The sequence below is a fragment of the Acomys minous genome, assembly GCF_964271855.1.
Source record: "Acomys minous genome assembly, chromosome: 14".
NCBI lineage: Eukaryota > Metazoa > Chordata > Mammalia > Rodentia > Muridae > Acomys > Acomys minous.
In genome coordinates this window covers 58,788,355-58,808,896 of record NC_140496.1, presented here as the reverse complement: position 1 = coordinate 58,808,896, position 20,542 = coordinate 58,788,355, and the positions used below count along the sequence as shown (strand labels likewise).

Sequence of the window (20,542 nt, the reverse complement as noted above, 5' to 3'; positions counted from 1 at the left end):
AAGCTGTACCTAGTCTACCAACATCAGCAACACCCCGGGGACTTGCTAGAAAATGAGCAGTGTGAGCCATGTGTGATGGAGAACACCTGCAATTCCAGAGCTTAGACAGCTGAGGCAGGAGGATTACATACTCAAGGCTATCATGAAGTTCAAGGTGCAGCCTATGCTACATACTGAGATCTTGTCTAGGATGGGAAGAAAGGAGAAGAGGGAAGACAGGAGGGAGAAAGGGAGGGAGGGAGGGAGGGAAACTTGGTTTTATGCTCTCTCTATGATTCCAGCATCTTGGAGGAGGGGAAACCACAAAATAGAAATAGGCAGAGGCCTGAGCTGCCACCATATGGGGTGGGGGTGTGAGAGTCCCCAGAGCAGGAACACTCAGGGTGCATTATTGCATGGGTGACAAGTCAACTTCGATTGCACCAAGCCATTGACTCAGCAGATAAAGCTTCCATGTGGCTGAAGAGAGAACATAGAAGATTAAACACGGGGACTAGCACAGTGGTGTCGGGGAGCTAGCTTGTACCAGCACCAGCCCATTTGTTTTATTTAGTTTTATGAGTTTTGCAAGCCAGCAAACTTCACCTTGGTAACACGAAATTGGCAAAGGTTGTAGTAGCTACACCATGGAAATTGTCAAATACCACAGACTGAGCCAAAATGGGCTTCCCCTCCCCTTCTGCCCCCGCCCCACCCCCCACCCCCAGAGCAGCTCTACAATACCAGCCAGCACACCAGTGGGACTAAGCACCGGAGAGTGGAAAGGCGGCGTGGTGTGCTGACTCTTGGCTGCAACAAGCTATCAAATAAATGCCATCACGTGAGACTCCCCAGCCCAGCACTCAGGCACCACTCTACAGTATCCTGTGTGTGCCAAACCCTGGTACTCAGAGCCTGTGGGAGCCGAGAGACTGGCACCCAAGGAAGCCAAGTGGAGGAAATTTCAGGAGCATGCTTCAGGTAAAGAGTGGTTTAAGGGGAGCTGAAGAAATGACTCAGCCATTCAGAACACTTATGGCTCTTGCAGAGGACCCAGGTTCAGTTCCCAACATTCATGTGATATAGTTCACAACCGTCTGTAACTTCAGTTCCAGGAGATCTGATGTCCTCTTCTGACCTTCAGGGCACATGGCAGGCACACCACGTGCTACGGTACATGTGCGCACACCCCCACTCACAACAAACAAACAAACAAACAAACAAACGCATAATTTTTTTTAAAGTTTAGACTTTTTTTGCTGGGCATGGTAGCACATGTCTTTAATGCCAGTTGGAAGACAGGCAAGGGCAAGTCTTTATGAGTCTGATTGAGTTCAGATTGGTCTACATAAAAAGTTTCAGAACATTGGTCTACATAAAAAGTTTCAGAACATCCATACTTCCTGTCAAGGTCGTGATCTCTCCATCTATAGTTATTATTTTTTACATATGTATGCATATGAAATCTGGGTGTGTGTGTGTATGTGAACAAAGTAATGAAATCTACTCTCTGTTTACTATATTCATGTCTTTAGGGCTGACCACTTAGAATGGAGCTCATCTCTGGAGAATATTGAGTCTCCCATAGCTTGTTGTGTAGAAGTGGGATCTTGTGAAAAATTCCCTATCCCCATGTCAACTGGACTTGGCATTTTGAAGTCTTGCAAATGGTATATGTGACTACACTGTAAATGAAGAAGGTGAGAAATAGTGGGGGAGGAAAAAAAGCAACCCAGCTGTAAATAAACCAATAAGCTTACTAAAATGGGTATGATTATGTAGTATTGTACTACCCAGAAGTTTACCCCATGGCAATCTAAACTATCTTACATAATAATTAATTATCTGAGTTCTATTTAAATATTTCTCCCGAAAGAAGAGAAAAAAAAATCTGTAGGTCTTGTTTAAATCTATACCACTAAGACCTCTGTTAATTATTCATTAAGTGTTTTAGAAGGCAGTGTATTTTTATACCATGAGAGTGATTTCATTAAGATATTGTCTTAACAAAGTAAATGTGTGTGTGAAGTGAAAAGGCATAATCATTTGTTTCATTTTGTTATGGTGCATGCTAACTGCGTATAAACTATTTTTGCATTATTGCCATTTCCCAAACCCAATTGTACCTAATGTGATAGACTTTATTTAAGAATTAGTTGCATTGAGCATAACACACTCATTAAATAAAGATTAATATGCAATAAATACAGTGTGTTTGGTCACATATAGTTAAAGTTCTATTTTCAATAGTTATATCTCCCAAAGTTTAAAAAAAAAACATAAAGACAAACAAACAAGGAGGTTTTCTCAGTCTTGGCCTTGCTAACAAAATTCTTTGTTGAGAGCTCTAATCCATGCCATGTTTATCAGCACCCCTGATCTCTACCTACTAAATATCATCAACTGTGTGTGTGTGTGTGTGTGAGAGAGAGAGAGAGAGAGAGAGAGAGAGAGAGAGAGAGAGAGAGAGAGAGAGAGATTCTGACAAATACCTGAGAGAAACAACTTAAAAGGAGGAAAGTTCAGGAGGCAGAGAAAGGTGGGTCTCTGTGAGTTCAAGGCCAGCTTGGTCTACAAAGTGAGTCCAGGACAGCCAAAGTTACACAGAGCAACTCTTTCTCAAACAAACAAACAAACAAACAAAAAACACATACAGAGAGGGGGGGAGGAGAGAAGACTTTGAAAGAAGAGAGTATTTAAGACAACATAGGGAAGAAGAAGGAGCCTTTGGCTTTTAACTCTTGGGTTTTCCTCCTGGGTTGTTGGATGAACTAGCAAGCTTTTGGCCTTGCGCTTTTGGCTTTTTCCTTCAGGATGTGAGCTGACTAGGAAGCTGGGTGCTTTCTCTGCCTCTCTGAGCTAGCAGGTTTTCAACCCAGTATCTGTCTCCTGAGTCTTTATTGGTAAAATCGAGCAACTTGGAACTTTCTTTCTTTCTTTCTAAACAACAGGTAACACCCGCACAGACATGTCTTGAGGCCAAGACAATCGAGTTAAGGTTGTCGAGCACAGAACCTCATCCACATTGTGACCATGAAAAATTACCTTTGACCTTATCAGATGTGTATAAGAAAGCAAAATCGCCCTTACTTGAGAACAGTGTTCAAGAACAGTTTAGAAGCTGGAGGGAATGGTGTACATCTGTAATTGCAGCACTTGAAACACAGAGGCAGGGGGCAGGGACAGGGACCAGGGGTTCAAGGTCATCCCTGGAGGTTTGAGGCCAACCTGGGCTGCGTGAGATTCTGTCTCAAAATGTAGAAGAACTTGAAGAAATTGGTGGGGGGTTTGAAGGGAAGACATCCTTATCTTTCTCCTTGGAGAAGATCTAGGCCCAGCCAATCAGATCCTTAACAATTTAGGGAAGATATTTGGGTTTGACCATAATCACTTGGAGGCCATCTGTGGCTATTTGAGTTACAAACATCTCTTTTGTTCTCAGGATCTCTAATCATTCCCTCACTTCTCAGTCACACAACACCCAGAACCTCCATCATCAAGCTTAACCCTTGGCTTGGGAGTATCTGGTGCTTCTCCACCATGCCAGTGCTTCTCCACCATGCCAGTGCTTCTCCACCATGCCAGTGGCCTCATCTCTCCCTCAAGCCAGTATGGTGCAGTAACTGAGCACACTGGCTCTATGGACAGGCTGGATCCTAGTCCTAGCCCTACTTCCATTTAGTAGTGTGTCTCTAAGATATTTGGCCTCCTGGGTCTCCATCCCTTACTGGTCAAATGGAGAAAGTGCTTTAGATCGCTATGAGGACAATACAGATAACAATAGGCCAGCACACACTGTCTCTTTCTAAACAGTTCTTACAGAGACTCCACGTATGTCATATGCTGGGGAGACACAGGCACAGCCCCTGCTACTCAGTGTGGTGGGGAAGACAGAGCCATGATCATGTCTCAAGAGGATGTGTGGTAAATGCATGAAAGGCTGCTCTCAAAAGAAGAGCTGCACATGGAACTGGAAGCCACACAAAGAGTTCCTTGAGAAAAAAGATGGATGCTGGGAAGTCCCTGCTGGCTGACCACCAAATATACCTTGTCCCTCAGTCCTGATCTGAGCTGTGTTCCCCTGGATACATGCTGGATTGAACTGATGGGGTGGAGGTATTGGAGGGATGTAGGAAAGCCAGCTCTTTCTCCAGTTCTGTTTTCTTTTTTCTTTCTTTTTTTTCCTACCATGTCAAACACCTGCTCTTTTCTTTTTCTTTTTCTTTTATCTTTATTTTTTATTTAATTAATTTATTCAGATTACAACTCAATTGTTATCCCATCACTTGTATCCTCCTGTTCCTCCTTCCCTCCCACTTTCACCCTATTCCCCTCCCTAGGTCTATGACCAAGAGGGACCTCCTCCCCCACTTTATGGTCATAGGCTATCAAGTCTCATTTTGGTAGCTTGCTTATTCTTTCTTTGAGTGCCATCAGGCTTCCCCACCAAGGGGAGGTCATCAATATGGGGCACCAGAGTTCATGTCCAAGTTAGTCCCTTCTCTCCACATAACTGTGGTGAATGTCCTGTCCATTGGCTAGATCAGAGTAGGGGTTCAATGTTTACTACTTGTATTGTCCTTGGTTAGTGTAATAGTTTGAGCAGATGCCCCCGGGCCCTGATCCACCCATTACGATGTTCCTCTTGTAGGTTTCTAGGATCCTCTGGATCCTTCTATTTCCCCATCTCCTATATTTCTCTTACCTAGAATCCCAGTAGGATGTCCTCACATCTATCCCAATCTCCTGATAAGTGGAGACTTTCATGGGACACGCCTTTTGGGCTTATAACTTATAGGCAATCTTCCCCACCCCACCCCAACCCCCACTAGGGCGAGGGGGGTTGAGTTTTGCTAGGAATCAAATCCAGGGCCTCACACATGCTAAGTAAGTACTCTCGTGCAGTGCTGTGCTCCCTGTCCTAACAGGTGACCATTTTGATTTGGTATCTATCTTTATTTAAAAGTTGTATGTATATGTGCATGTGCCCCTATGAGCTTACTGGCACCATATGCATACAAGTACCCATGGAGGCCAAAGGAGAGCACCAAGGTCCTGGAGCTGGAGGCACAGGTGTTTGTTTGTTTGTTTGTTTTGTTGTTTGTTGTTTAAGATTTAATACTTTTGTTTTATGTGTATAGGTGTTTTGCCTGAATGTATGTCTGTGTACCACTTGTGTGTGGTGCCCAAAGAGGCAAGAAGAAGACATTGAATCTTCTGGAATTGGAGTTATAGATGGTTGTAATCTGCCATGTGGATTCTGAGAGCCCAGCTGGGTCCCCTGTAAGAGCACGCTTAACCACTGAGCCATCTCTCCAGCTCCTTTAATGTTTTTTTTTAATTCTATGCATTTTTTACAACATGAGCATTGTTCTGCATTTGTATTGTGATTTAAAAAAATTTTTTTTTAATTTAAAAAAGAATTTTGACAGGACCCGGAAACACAGATGCTAATATAACAGATGCTGAGGAGCTGTCATCTACCCTGAATGAGTGCTGACATTGTGTCAGTCTTGTGTCATCTATTGACATCTTCCTATGGCCACTTCTTTCTGACTTTGTCATTTCACCCATAAACACTTCTGTATGCTTCATTCATTCACAGAGCTCAGTGTTGCCTGGGATACCCAAGGCCCTGGGCTCAATCCCTAGTACTGAGAGAAAAACCAAGAAATTATCTTTTAGATCATGATGCAGCATCCACACTTACCCTCGCTTATCTCGAGAGCACCCAGCTATACCTCTATTCTGTTCTAGTCTAATCTAATTTCCCTCTGTATTTTTTAAATGACGACTATCGCCCACTCGACCAATTACATATGCTGCTAGTGATTCATGATCCAGCATTTGAAAATGAAACTTTTAAGTCTCAGATCTCTGTACTGGGGCCTTAGTCATGTACGATAGAGTGGAGAGTAACGAGGGAGGTTTTCTAGGCAGGAATGCTGCAAAGGCTCACAGTGGGACTGCGCCAATCAGATACTTTCCTCTCCGGAGGGGCCAGCACAGAGTGAGCCCTTGATAAGCTTTTGTGGACTGGCTATGTTACCTCCCACAGCTCCCCTTCCAAAATGCCTTTCTGCTGCTCTCCTCCCGGCATGCCTTTCTGCTGCACTATTCTGGGGTAAGGAGACTAGAGGCCTCTTGCTTATCTCGCCTCTGCTGGGCTCTGTGACCCTGCGAGGGGTGGGGGTGGGGGGCAGACCCTGCTAATTACAGATGGCGAGGAAGGTTGTTGGCAGCAGTGCCCAGTCTAAACTCAATATCCAGTGCCTCACAGGGCCAAGGCTCACCTTGATAAGTCCCCAAGACGAGGCTAGGAGACAGATTGCTTTCAACAGGGCACTCGACCTCTGAATACCGTTTTTGTTTAAAGCCCAAGGCTGGGAACATTCCACGGCCTGGCAAGCTTGTTCTCCTCTGTGTTCGGCCCTTCCTCAGCATTCCTCATTAAAAACACATCCCACAGCTGGCCCTGCCCTTGCCCTCTTGGCTTTGGGGGTAGTTATATAACTCCTAAGAAGACCTAGAAACGCAAGCATATGGTGCCCTCAATTTCCAGCACAGACAAGACTGGTTCACATTTTTAGCTGGTGCTGAAAGACTGGCTTTTACATGTAAATACACACACACACACCTGACATGTGACCACATTTACCTGTGGTGTGTCCCCTTTTAAAGTTAAATACACCATCTAGAGCCACAGGAGTGGGAACGCATAGACAGGCAGCAGTGCATTCACAGGGTAGGGCGGCCTGTGAGCCGGGACACAGGAGTGGGTACCATACTGCGGCAGGGCCAGGCCTTCCTGTCCTCCTAGCCTTGGCTCTGAAGGTTTGGGTAGCATGTGACTTATCCTTGAATTTGCTCACCAAAGCCAAGTAAACACAATTCTATGCACACAACAGCATCCGTAATGTGCACATGATGATTAAAAGCCTAGAAAGGGTGAGGAAAATGACTCAGTGGGTAGAGGAGCTTCCTGGGTAAGCCTGGGTAAGACCTGAGTTCAAACTCACATAAAAAGCTTGATACGGTGGTGCACATCTGTGATCCTAACAGTTCTAGAGTGAGACTGGATACAGAGGCAGGAGACTGTCTAGCTAGCATGGAGTACAGAGCATGGCAGAACCAGCAAAAGAAACCTTGCCTTAACACAGAAGGAAACAACTGACTCCAGAAGGCTGGCCTCTGACTCACACACATACACACACACACACACACACACACACACATACACACACACACACACACCACAACACGAACATCACAGTTACAACGTTTATTGAGGAGCACTGCTGTTGGGAGCACACAGCCAAGATGGAAGCAGACTGACACCTGGGCTCTGCCCCTGGCTCTCAGTGACCTACAACACCCTCCTCTCTGCATCTGAGTCTTTCTTTCCCAATACGTAAAGTGGACAGAACGTTGTGAGAGTTAAGGCGAGGATTAGGTGAGATTAAGGGCATTTGGCACCATGGCTACAAACAGAAAGGGCTTTCTAAATGTGGCTGGCAGGCACCACGGTGCCCTTTAAATTCAAGGCAAAAACTGTTCCTCCAGACGGCAGAATAGCTGTGTGTCGGGGTTTCTTTCTCTCTCTCTCTTACTCTAAAGTCTGATTTACCGGAGAAGGGAGCAACTGGTGTAAAGCAGGCCCCAGAGTCAGCTGCTCACTGGAAGCTAACTCAGAGTCTCCCAACCCCCGCCCACCCCTCACCTAGAGGCTGCAGGGCTTGCTTGGCTAACAGGGCTCCTCTGCAGAGACACCACTGTTGGTGTGTGCTAGGTTTCTCTTGCATTGTCTGGACAGTGTCTAGACTTGCATGTGTCATTTCCTGGGTACAGCAACTTAGGAGTGCACAGATGTACACAGTGGGCTGCTCCCTGCTCGTGTGATGTCCGCCTTCTGTTTCCTTGCCTTTATAAGAAGTGGCTACAAAAGAAATAAATAAATAAACTGTCTACTATCATTAACCCATGTATTATCTGGAAAAGAAAGAACTGATGCTGTCACCAAGTTACCAAGTCCCGGGTAAATGCTCGGTGTGGTGTGCTTATTTACTCTTAATAATTAATATTTATAGCACAGCTGTTAATTCCACTTTACAGACAATGAGACCCACAAGCAGGCTGCTGATGCCCAGTCATCAAGAGCAGAGAAGATGCAGAAAATTCCATGTTCTAACACCAGCTACTGAGTTAACCCCTCTAGACATCAATCCTTTCTGTAAGGGTCTGGCTCCTGGTCCACCTTCAAAGCTCCAGATGGAGTCTTGTCTGAGACTGCTTTGCAATTCTCTCTCTCTCTCTCTCTCTCTCTCTCTCTCTCTCTCTCTCTCTCTCTCTCTCTCTCCCCCCAACTATTCCTAGCTTTCCTTTCTTCCAGTCCTTTTGAACCCAAGGGGACACCCTGAGGAATGTTTACATGGATAGTTCCTTCTGGAAACCCAGTCCATGATTTCAACCCTACATCAAATATACACTTTCTGCTCTCTGGCCCCTTTGTCTAATAAACAACGTAGGAAGTTCACAACGCGAAAGAAGCTGGTTTATGACTGTGGCGTCTTTCCTGTCACCTCCCACCTCTGTTTTTCACAAGCCCCACCACACCATGACTTCTATTTTAGGACTGACAGACACCAGTGACAGCTTTCAAAGATGTCTACTACCAGAACCTGTGAGTATGAAGCTTGCATAGCTATGGGGATTAAGGTCTTAATGTTGATAATCAGATGATCCTCAAATGAGAAGGTTATACTGGCTATAAAGACCTCAAGGTCATTATGAGGATCCTCAGAAGGGTGACGAGGCAACGAAAAGAGTCAGACAGAGACGTGACTATGGAGGGCCAGGGAAAAGCAACACTCTGTCTTCAAAGTAGAGAAAGAAAACATATACAGAAAATACAGGTGGCATTCCAACATGAGAGAAGACAGGGAATCCAGTTCTTTTCCATTAAAAAAAAAAAAAGGAAAAAAAAAAAAAGCAAGCCTGCCAGCATCTCCACTTTAGCCCAGGGAGACACATGGCAGGCTTCCAGCCTGCAAAGCTGTAAATCGATTTGTGTTGTTTTAAGTCATTAACTTTGTGATCATTTGTTACAGCATTAATGGGAAACTCATACACAGGAAACTAATATAGTAGACGGCCAAAGTCCTCTATGACTTGATCCCCTTTATCCCCACCAAAGTGGGGTGTCCATCATGCCACCACAGAGCCACCGAGGTGTCCCTGAAGATACAGTTCATGATCCTGAGACTCACACTGTGTCACAGTGAAAATGTCCTTAGAATCAAGCCCTAACAAACACCCTGCACTCTTGCAGCCCTACGCGCCTTTACTGGATTCCGCTCTATACGGCATGTAGACTCTTGCACCCATGCACATCTTAGACTTAAAGGACTATGGACTGTGACTTGAAGAAGTAAGTGCGGAAGAAAATTAGCTCGTCAGCACCCTCAGAGTCTGGAGCAGAGGTCAGACACCACACAGAACAGAACATTTCAAAGGAGAGCTTAGTTAAAAGAGGAGATAGTTGGGACTGGAGAGATGGCTCAGACAGCAAGGGCACTGGCTGCTCTTGCAGAGGACCCTGATTCAGTTCCCAGCACCCACGTGGTGGCTCACAACTGTCTGTAGTTCCGGTCCCAGAAGATCTGACGCCCCCTTCTGGCCTCCTGGGGCATTGCATGCAACACATGGTATACAAACATAGGCAGGCAAAACACCCATACACATAAACAAAAAACAAAACAAAACAAAAACTACCATCTAATTTTTTTAAAAGAGAAGACAGAGCAAGAGAGGCTTTAAGATAGGAGAGGGGAGAGGGGCGGGGGGAGAGAGAAATGTGGGGCAGCCCACAAGTAAGAGAGGAGAGAGGTTCAGGACATGGAGGTATGTACTAGTGACTTACAAAGTTTACATTCTGGCATAAAAATTAAATTAAGATCTTCATTTGTTTTCTGAAGCAAATGAGAAACCAAAACATTTCACAGAAATATCTTACAATGACGTTCTTCATTGCAGAGTCAGTAATTAATCAGGTAAGCGTGAACGAATAATTTCAAGTATAAACAGAACTTCACTTTACAAAATGTTGTGTTACCAGCTAAAGATCAGATGGCAGCTAAGTTGGTCATAGAGTAACTGCTAACCAACTGAATTTCTCTCTGTTCTTCCTGCCTGTTTGGTTAAATGAATTATTAAGTGTGTGTGTGTGTGTGTGTGTGTGTGTGTGTGTGTGTGTGTAAAGCACATTTGTGCAGAAATTGATTTTATCGTACCACGCAGGGCCTGAGGATTGAACTGTAGTCAACAGGCTTGCTGATAGTAGGCATCTTCACCCACTGAGCCCTCCTATCAGCCAAACCAAACTCTTAATTAAAGGTAAATAATGTGGAAGGTACTTGACAATCCTGGCATGACCCTGAAGATACAAAGTTGAAGCTATTTCTTCAAAGTACAGGCACGATTTCACTAACCGGTAAATAAGGCAGGAATTCACTATTCGGTTTGATTTGAGAACAGGAGAACAAGCGGACACTGCAGCCCAGGAAACTTGTTATTTCATCATCCCTGTTATAAAAATCAGCTGTCACTTGGTGTCCAGCCAAGGCCTTGCAGTCCCCTCTTTATGCCTCTCACTACAAATATGGAGATGTGTTCCTCTGGGAGACAAACTGCCACTGCCTCGTACAGGATTCTGTGCGAAAGAACAGCAGACCTTTACAAGTCACACACAGGAAAACCAGTTTTCTGTTCAAAAGAGCCGTAGTTATTCTGAAATGTATCAATATAGCTATTAAAGGCTGGAGCGTCTTTATGTCGAGCAGAAAGGCACAAAAGTATAAAGAAGAAAGCAGCCTGGGGGTTCAGCTAAACAGATCGTCGGAACTGAGGACTTCCTAGCCTTCTGCAATCGCTTTCGCAGCCCTTTGGTAGACCCAGGGGCAGGGTCACCACCACCAGGGGTACACTAGGGGTGGTGGGCGGCAATGCTGCCATCTAACAGTGTTGGAGCTGACCTAAGGAAAAGTACAGAGAGACTCAGCTACAGATGTGACCAGAAAGCACAGCAGCCTTAAGCAAATGAGTGGGCTGAAAAAGCTAAAAAGGCAGGGTGTGTGTGTGTGTGTGTGTGTGTGTGTGTGTGTGTGTGTGTGTGTATGTGTGTGTGTGTGTGTGTGTAAGTGAGGAAGAGCTCAGGCCGTCATTGAGAGATATTTGCAAGGCTTTCTCTGTGCAAGGTGTTCCAGAGATGTTGCAGATTGTTACATTGTTACCGTCCCGGCAGCAAAGAAACCGGTGTAAAGAGACACGTGTGTGTCTCTCCCTTTGATTAGCAGACGACTACTCAAACAGGTCCAAAGAATAGGGCTCCCAGGAACCCAACGCCCCCAGAAGCGAAAGGCTGAAGCCGTGATACCAGTCAGAGAAGGTCCTTGCCTCCCAGGAAGGGTTTGTACAGTCTGACAACTTAGCAAACTGCCCTGCAGCCTGGCCCAGAGCTGACACAATGCTTAGGCAATGACCAGCAGGATGCCATTTTTTAATTATTTATTTAAATTAGTCTTGACAGCCGGGTGTGATGGTGCACACCTTTAATCCCAGCATTTGGAGGCAGAGGCAGGTGGATCTCTAAGAGTTCGAGGCCAGCTTGGTCTACAAAGCAAGTCCAGGACAGCCAGGATAATGCAGAGAAACCTTGTCTCAAAAAAACAAAAACAAAATAAAGCAACAAAAAAACCAAAACCAAAACCAAAAAAAGCCAACCAAAATAAATAAATTAGTCTTGACATCCTTGGTGTTATTTGTTTGTCCTTCCTCTCTCTCTCTCTCTCTCTCTCTCTCTCTCTCTCTCTCTCTCTCTCTCTCTCTCTCTACACACACACACACACACACACACACACACACACACACACACACACACACACATTTAAAGCTAAACCTTATGCCAGGACCTGGAAGATGGTGAGGATACCTTTATTTGTTTCTCTTTCCAGTGTGGCTTCATCATCAGCTGTCTCATGGGTTGGTTTATTGGGGATGGGTAGGAGAGCCTGGTTGGAGCAGCCAGAGTTTACAGCACCAGCTCTCAACCTTCCTAATGCCACCACCCTTTAAATACAGTTCCTCATAGTGTGGTGACCTAACGGCCCAATTATAAAGTTATTTTGTTGCTACTTCATAATTTAATTTTGCTACGGTTACGAATCGTAATAGAAATATCTGATATGTGACTCCTCCCCCAAAGGGATCGTAGCCCACAGGTTGAAAACCACTCACCTAAGGTGTTTACCCTAAAACCTCCGATAATTACATTGGCTTATAAAAGAGTCAACATGCCTTGGAGAGACAGAACTGCCTACAGTAAGCTGAGTGGGTGGCACTGTGACCCAGCTACAAAGGGAGCCCGTGCAGTGGGAGCTACTGAGGTCAGAGAGCACATCCTCATGCTGGATGGGCAGAGGAACAGAGAGAGCAGAGCATGGGGGAAGGGGAGGGAGGAACCAGGCTAGCTATGGAAGGAAGAGAGCTGGTTTATCAGGAGACGAAGAACAGGCATCTGGGGCAGAGAGCACACTAAGAAGAAAAGGTAAGGCAGGCTACTGCCCGCGTGTTTGCAGAAGGGCGGGTCTCTTGAAAGATAGTGCGCGGGGAAAGGGGACAGACGGACTGGGCAGTGGGGGCTGTAGGGGCTGTGGAAGGAAGGTGGCAGGACGCCTGGAAAGCAGAGTCGCCCCCTAACGTGTCCCTTAGCTCCTCAGCCTGGCCTATCACCCCTTTAACTCAAGGTGACCAAGTACGCACTTCTCTATAGAAATCTTAGAGATGCGCGTCTCACCTAGGTTGGAACCACACAGTAAGACCTTTCCGTCCAGCCATTTGCACTTAGTGTGTTTTCAGGGTCCCTCCAGTGAAGTAATAAGTGTCAAGATTGTGTTTCCTTTTTATGACTTAATGTCCCGCTATGGATATAACGTACTTATTTGCTATTTAACCAAGGGCTGAACCTAGAACCTTATAAAAACTTGGCATGCCCTCAACTACTGAGCCATATCCCCAACTCTTTTTAGATATTAATTAGATATAGCTCCTAGAAGTGGGGCCACATGTGCCTCGCCCCCATCTGTGCTACAGTGTCAATGGGTTCCATCCCGAGAGGGTCTTGTGCACGTAATGACTGTGTCTGAGTTTGTGAGACCTGGGCTGTGCTGCGTCCAGTGTCTTATAACAGCGTTTTTTGTCCTCTGTCCCTTACATTCTTTCTGCCTCCTCTTCCACAGTGCTCCCTGAACACTGGTGGGTAAATGATATAAATGTCTCGTTTAGGGCTGAGTACTCAACAGTCACTTATGAGGAGTCTCTGCCCTGACTAACGCCCACTGCCAAATGAAGCTTCTCTCACTGGTGTTGAAAGCAGCATTAATCCATGTATAACGCATATTTCTCCCTACACCTATAACCATACTCAAAGCTAGAGGTGAGGTAGGAAGTGTGGTCCACGATGCCCCCAAAGAACCCATTCAAATCTGGGGGTGAGGGGGGGAATGGATTGGAGGGAGTGGGATAATATTGGAAAGAGCCTAAAACTAGAAGACTTTATTAATAAGAGCTCATTAAACAGAGATTCTAGGTTTAATGTTGGAGCTTATGTAATTAAAAGAAGGTGCCAAGGGGGCTGGAGAGATGGCTCGGTGGTTAAGAACACTGGCTGCTTTTCCAGCGGACCCAGGTTTAATGCTTTTTTTCTTTTTATTTCAGTAATTTATTCAGATCACATCTCATTTATTATCCCCTCACTTGTATCTTCCCGTTCCCCCTCCCTCTATTTTTCATCCTATTCCCCTCCCCTAGGTCTATGACAGAAGGGGACCTTGTCCCCACTATAAGATCACAGCTTATCAGGTCTCATCCCGGTAGCCTGTTTCCTCTCCCTGAGTGTCACCAGGCCTCCCCGCCGAGAGGAAGTGGTCAAATAGGAAGCACCAGAGTTCATGTCCCAGTCAGTCCCTGCTCTCCACACCACATGGCCGCTCACAACCATCTGTAACTCCAGGCCCTGAGGCTCTAACACCCTCTTCTGGCCCCCACAGGCACCAGACAGGCACACAATGCAGACATCTGTGCAGACAAAGCATGCGTATATATTAAATACATAATAAACAAGCATAAATAAATAAGATTTTTTTTAAAAAAAAGAAGGGGCCAAGAGTTTATTTAGTTGGCCGCTTGTTGGTTTTGACATACAGTTCAGAAGATGACCTGCTGTCCATTAGGAGATGTCTCATACCCCTAGTTTCATGTTGAAGAGACTCAAAGGCTCAGAGCAATTGAAATGCTCAAGTAGATTCGCTGTTCAAAATCAAATCCTCAGCAAAGGCGAGGCTATAGCTTTCAGCGGGCTCAGTGAGTGTGGACGGCTCGGCAAAGGACGCCTCCACAGCTCTGGGCTATTCAGGGGACCAGTTTTATAGTGTCATACCCCAAAACCTGAAGGCATGAGGCCATGCCCAAACTACGGTTTTCTCTCTGAGGCACAGGGCAAGAATTTATGACATACTGTGGCTTCACAGCCCTTATTTATAGTTCTATCCTCTATGCCCTGCCCACCCCCTCCCGCATCCCAGTGACACAGGCTGTCCTGCCTGCCTGAAAGCCTGGAAGGCTATGATCAGATGTTTTCCTGTGCTCTCTGCAGCCCTTAAGGTAGCTTCTTAATACGGCCGCCCCCCACCCCCACCCCTACCCACCCCCAGGCTTTAGAGGGAAGCCTCTCTTTCTCTCTTTCAAGCTCTGTCATGTTGTCATAGATATGATATACTGCCCCTTTGTAATATTCCCTCAGCTCACGGCCAGATCGTGGCTCCCATGGTGGCGAGACCCTTTTGCCTAACAGTATTTTCTTATCAGCTCTTTTCCAAATCCAACCACCACCAGTCTCCTATTTTTACAGTGTCTACCACTTTGTCACAGTTAGGAATGATTTCCCAGAGGGACTTAAGAATTTAGGTGGCCAGGAGCTTGACTGACATTGACCTGATGGTAACTCACCCAGGGGTGTAGCCAAATACATGAAGTTCCTGTACTGGCCACAAACTCTCCAAAAATAGCTCCAATCTGTAACCACTCAGAGGTAACGCCTGGATGGCAGCTGAGTTTGACGGAGCTCCCCTTTCTCTGTCTGGACTCCACTCCTTGGTCAGAAGGAAGCTTCACACACTCACACACACACACTCATGCAGACACACGCACGCGCGCGCACGCACACACACACACACACACACATACACACACACACACACATGCTAATCCTCCACAATGGGAAGATGATCGGACTCAATGAATGCCTTACCCACTGTCACAGTATACCACACAGCATTGCTTCTGACCAGGGAACTCACTTTCCAGCTAAGGATATGCACCAATGGGCTCATTCTTATGGAACTCATTGGTCCTACTATGTTCCCCACCATCCTGAAGCAGGTGGCTTGATAGACTGTTGGAATGTTCTCACAAAGCTAGGAGCCTCCAGGGCTTGGGCAGGCATCTCCAGAAGGCTGTATATGCTTTGAATCTAAGCATGGTATATGCTTACATATATACCATGGTATATGGTACAATTTCACCTATCTCCACAATTCACAAGTCCAATAGATGCCGCTTAATATATTAAAATAAATTGGTTCTGTTCCTCTAGAGAATTCTTACTCATACAAATGGCAGTTGTAGTTCCTGTTGGATAATCATTGTCTTTTCTTACAGAGACAGGGCAAGGATTGGATGAAATAATAATAATAATAATAATAATAATAATAATAATAATAATAATAATAATAATAGTAATAATAGTAATAATAATAATAAAATTTAATGGTGCCTGGTCTTTAGCAAATATTTAATAAATAGTCATTGCTACCTTTTTGTTTTGTTTTGTTTTTTGAGCAGGGTTTCTCTGTGCAGCCTTGGCTGTCCTAGGCTCACTTTGTAGACCAGGCTGGCCTTGAACTCACAGCCTGCCTCTGCCTCTGGGATTAAAGGTGTGCGCCACTTCGCCCGGCCACCATATTACATATATATTCTATGGTGCACATTTTTATTCTTTCTCTTTCCTTACTGTCGTGTCTCTCTCTCTCTCTCTCTCTCTCATCCCACCCCCTCATAGAGTCTCTCTAACTCCCTAAGTAGCCTCTGCCTCGGCCTCCCGAGTGCTGGGATCACAGGCAGGGGCCACCATTTTCAGTCTTTACAGTGGAGCTCACTCAGGGCTTCCTACACGCTGGGTAAGCACTCCACCAATGGAACATCTCCAGTCTTATGCGGGGTATTTCTTTAATTGGGTTTATTTTCTTTTGCTGAATTCTTAAATATGTCATTCCCAAATCAAAGGATATCTCCAGTCTTATTGCTCTTCGTACACTTTCCACCCTGTCAAGTACTTTCCCAATAATTATTATGGCACACAGCAGGACCAGAGACAGGTCATCGTTAGCCCTGGCAATCGCTGTTGGATTTTGCCAAGAATTGTGTCTTTAGGGATGATCCATCTACGTACCCATCAAACGAAGGAGTGGGTTGGGGTTTGCTGAGTACTGGGCAGAGCCAAGTGAGATGGGGAGAATAAGCCCCAGTTGAGAACGGGCCTCTGGAGACAAGGAGTGGGGCAGAGATAAGGAGGCCAGCACATCCTCAGTGTTGGTGGGGGAAGGGCCCGGGCTGCCAGACTCACGCTGACCCTCCAGGAAGGCTGCGGGTAAGCCAAAGAATGACAAGAGATTGATGAGTTCTAACTTGGTGATGGGAAGGGTGGGAAAGGAGGAACACACACACACACACACACACACACACACACACACACACACACACACACCAAGCATAATTAGAAAAACTTGTTGGGGGAGCCTAGGACCTTGACATCTTCTTAGGGAGCCTGGCTGCTAGCACTTAATGCACTTTGCTATGGAAGCCATTTTTTCAAAGGTCTCGTGTTATCAGACCCTTCGTGTCCTTTTCCTGAGCTCTCAGTACCCGCTCCTGCCTTCTAGGCAGTGAAATAGACCTCCCCCTAATCCACAGACACACCAGGGAAGCTGCCACCCCCAGGGAGCAACAAGGTCCCTTGCCTCCCTAGAAGCTTCTTACTCCAGAAACCCACTTGGCACCTCCCTCTTGTCCCTCAGACCTTTACCGAACCATCATCACTGGAGCCTCTCCAGGGTCATGTGCTTAAACACAGGCCTTCCCCGACAGACACTGATGCCAAGCCCTCTCCCCCAGCCCTGACCCCCCAACTGCCTTCTCCTGTACACTGTGCCCTTTCCTTTAATACGGCTCATGGATTTCCTTTCTCTCCATTTAGAAGCGAGAACCTGTCAAAAGAAGAAGGAGAAACCGGAAGAGGAGGAGGAAGTGAGGAAGGAAGGACGACGTTATCATACATAACGGGAGGGACTTTTGTCTCTTTCCTTCAGGGACTTATCACGTGTACCGAAGTATCTGACTCGTAGAAGGTTCTCAGGAGTTGATGAAGCAATGAATGGCAGCACAGCTTACTGCTTCAGGGCTTACTGTAGGTCAACTCGTGCTGAGGACTGCTTCAAGGACCAGAGAAAACTCTCAACAACCCTCCGTAGAAGAACGTTCTCCGGGATGTCCATCGATGAGGAAGCTAAGATGCAAAGGGCTTAAGGACTTTGCCTGTACTACTTCTGTCACTTGGAAAGCTGGAGTCCACCATCTCATCACAGTTCCACCTGATCCCCACGCTGGGCAATGAACAGTAGGGACGCTGACTGGTATGTTCCTTGTCTAGTGTCCTCAGGTGAGGGTGGTGGGCCAAGACAGCTGCTGCTCCCCAGCCTGAGTAAAGCCCCATTGGAGTGACCATGCACCATGGCTGGCCACCACCCAGCAGATAATGACTCAGCTTCCAGCCTTGGCTCCCTGGTAATCGGCAGAGTCCAGATCATCCCTGGATCTGCCCCTCACACGTGTGCCTGGGAGGACGAGAGAAAAGGAAGATGAGAGGGCACAGCCAATGAGGTCAGGGAGAGGCCGGCAACTGAAACCCTAGACTCACCAGGAGCCAAGTGGGCTGGGAGGCTGCAGCTACTGGCGAGGCTCAGCGGGCACCCAGTGGGCAGGAATCCCATTGCCTGGTTCCCTTGGGGTGGGGGTTGAAGGGCAGGCTCTATCTCTGTAGTTGTATTGTGATGTCGAAGGAGGAAACGGGGAGCAGCTGATCCAGCCCGGGGCAGGGAGTGCCCACGTGTGCACAGACCCGCCTTTGTGTTCTGGCTCCAGACAACGGGCCGCATTCTTCCCCCACCTCAGTGACGTCCTTCATGGACACGTCCCCAGCACACATTGTCAAAAGATGAAGCAAGTCCGGAGCAGATGTGCCTCCTCTTGTCACCAAACAGAGTAGGTAACTGGCCCCAGGCCTGTGCACGGGGGCGCATGGGGGTCTCTGGTAGCTACAAGGGTTAGAATTTCAAAACCCAGGAGCTTGAGGGTCCCTGAGAGTCAGTCCACACTTTGGTGAGGTGACAGATTCAGGGACAGAGCCATCAAAAGCATCTCCTCCCCTAGAGCAGCGAATGTTCTGAGGGGGTCGCCTGACTGAGAAGGTGAAGAGTACGTAAAGCTCTGAAGGAGGTTGGGGTGGTGCCAGCTGGATTTTTTTGGGGGGGTGGGCAGAGTTTTAGGCAGAGAGGTCACCCTGACACTTTGCAAAGGGGCCTGTGAGTCAGCAGAACAGGAGGTCTGCCAACCTCACCAAAGGCCTTAGACTACCTCCCAGAGGAGGCAGAGGGGAGCCGGAGGTGCATTGGAAGGGAAATTTGTCACTAGACTGACTCCCAACCCTGACCGATGGTTTCCAAAGCAAACTTTTTTCTTTTCTTTTCTTTTCTTTTTTTTTTTTTTTTTTTGGTGCCAAAAGCAACCGACGAAGCACCCCAGCGTGTAGCCGGATAATCCTGCTTAGTCACACCGGAGGGACCACTGATGGCTCAGCTACTTTGGGAAGAAGCTTCTTTCTCTAAATGTAACAACAACATCCTTTGAATAGTACAATGGCCGCCTCCCCTGGCCTCCCTGGCTTATCCCTTCGCTGTTGGAAAGCATACTTCTCCTTCCAAGGACGACAACTTCACACTGTCAGATCTTGGAAGACAGGCTACCCTCCCTAACCCTTCGTGTTCTCACCATAAGATGGGGCAGCAGGTAAAGACCTTGCTGCCAAGCCTGCCGGCTTGAGTCGATCTCAGGATAAGATGGGCTTGTGGTCCTTGCATTCATCCCCTCACAGTGGGTCTCAACCTGTGGGTTATGACCCCCTTGGGGTTGCATATCAGATTATCCTGCATAGCAGGCACTTACAGTACAATTCACGACAGTAGCAAAATGACAGTATGAAGTAGCAATGAAAATAATTTTACGGTTAGGGGGCGGGGTCACCACAGCCGGAGGAACTGTATTAAAGGTTCTCAGCATTAGGAAGGTTGAGGACCACTGCCCCACGGGCTCCTGGGAAGAGTGAATAAAACAATGTAAGTGAACGGTGATGACAATGATAGTGACAACGGTCCCCGCCATTACAGCTGCTATGTTTGGCCAATGTACAACCAAACCAATTAAAATATCAAGGAGATGCATGTGCTATTGAATCTCTCTTTATTTTTAATGATTATATATTAAACATCTCTTTTTGGTATGAAGTTCAAAGCATGTGTAGACTTAAGAAAGACTCAGAATGCCATCCCCCCACCCCACCCCCCGCCCCGTCAACGTGGGAACGCTCCCTCACACCACATCTCTGCAGTCACACCTGAAGCCACTCTTCAGTCTGGCTCCATGCTCCATCTTTCCCAGTGTTTGCCAGGAACACCTCACAAACAAAGAGCCGGGACATGGAGTCCTTTACTTTAAACTGGTATTTGGAGATAAACCATATTTCATTCTATAGTAAGAATAATAGGGAGCTTGCCTCTATTCCATGTCCCCAATCTTGGAAACCTTGGAAAATAACCTTGGAAAATAATCTTGGAAAATAACCAAGAAACTGGCTAATATAAGCCACAAGGGGTTCCTGTCCCCCCTCGGGCCTGCTCTGCTTCCACACCCCACCGCTCCTTGGCTCCTAGCTAACACTAATCTACCCTCCATTTAAATGTTTTGTTTGGGGTTTTGTTTTTGTTTTTCTCTGACTCAGCATAACTCTTTGGAGATGCGCCCAAGCCGTTGTGTTTATGAATTGGCCATTCAACTGACTATGGCCAAAAAGAAAGATTCAGAATGTTCCACCACCCCCGGACTCCCTGCTGAGTGTTGTTCAATGGCATAGATGTGCAGCAGCTTGTTTTTACCACTTCACTGGAGGACGTCTCAGATGACCCCTCGCTTGGGCTGCTATCAGTATGACTGTTGTAAACATTAGTGCATAGAGTCTGCTGTGGCCTGAGTCAAGGGCCTTGCTGTGTGGCCCTGCATGGCCCAGGACTCCCAGACCTTGCCCAGGTTTCCTGAGCATCTGTACGACCATCTTGGCTGCTTG

General features: G+C 46.6%; 1 long non-coding RNA gene across 1 annotated transcript; it reads left to right on the top strand.

Annotated features, from left to right (window-relative positions):
- Positions 1-753: 753 nt before the first annotated feature.
- LOC311582832 lies at positions 754-19,626 on the top strand. Its single transcript, XR_014774264.1, has 3 exons — positions 754-960; positions 17,345-17,780; positions 18,929-19,626. It is a non-coding gene; the product is annotated as an uncharacterized lncRNA (long non-coding RNA).
- The last annotated feature ends 916 nt before the right edge of the window (positions 19,627-20,542 follow it).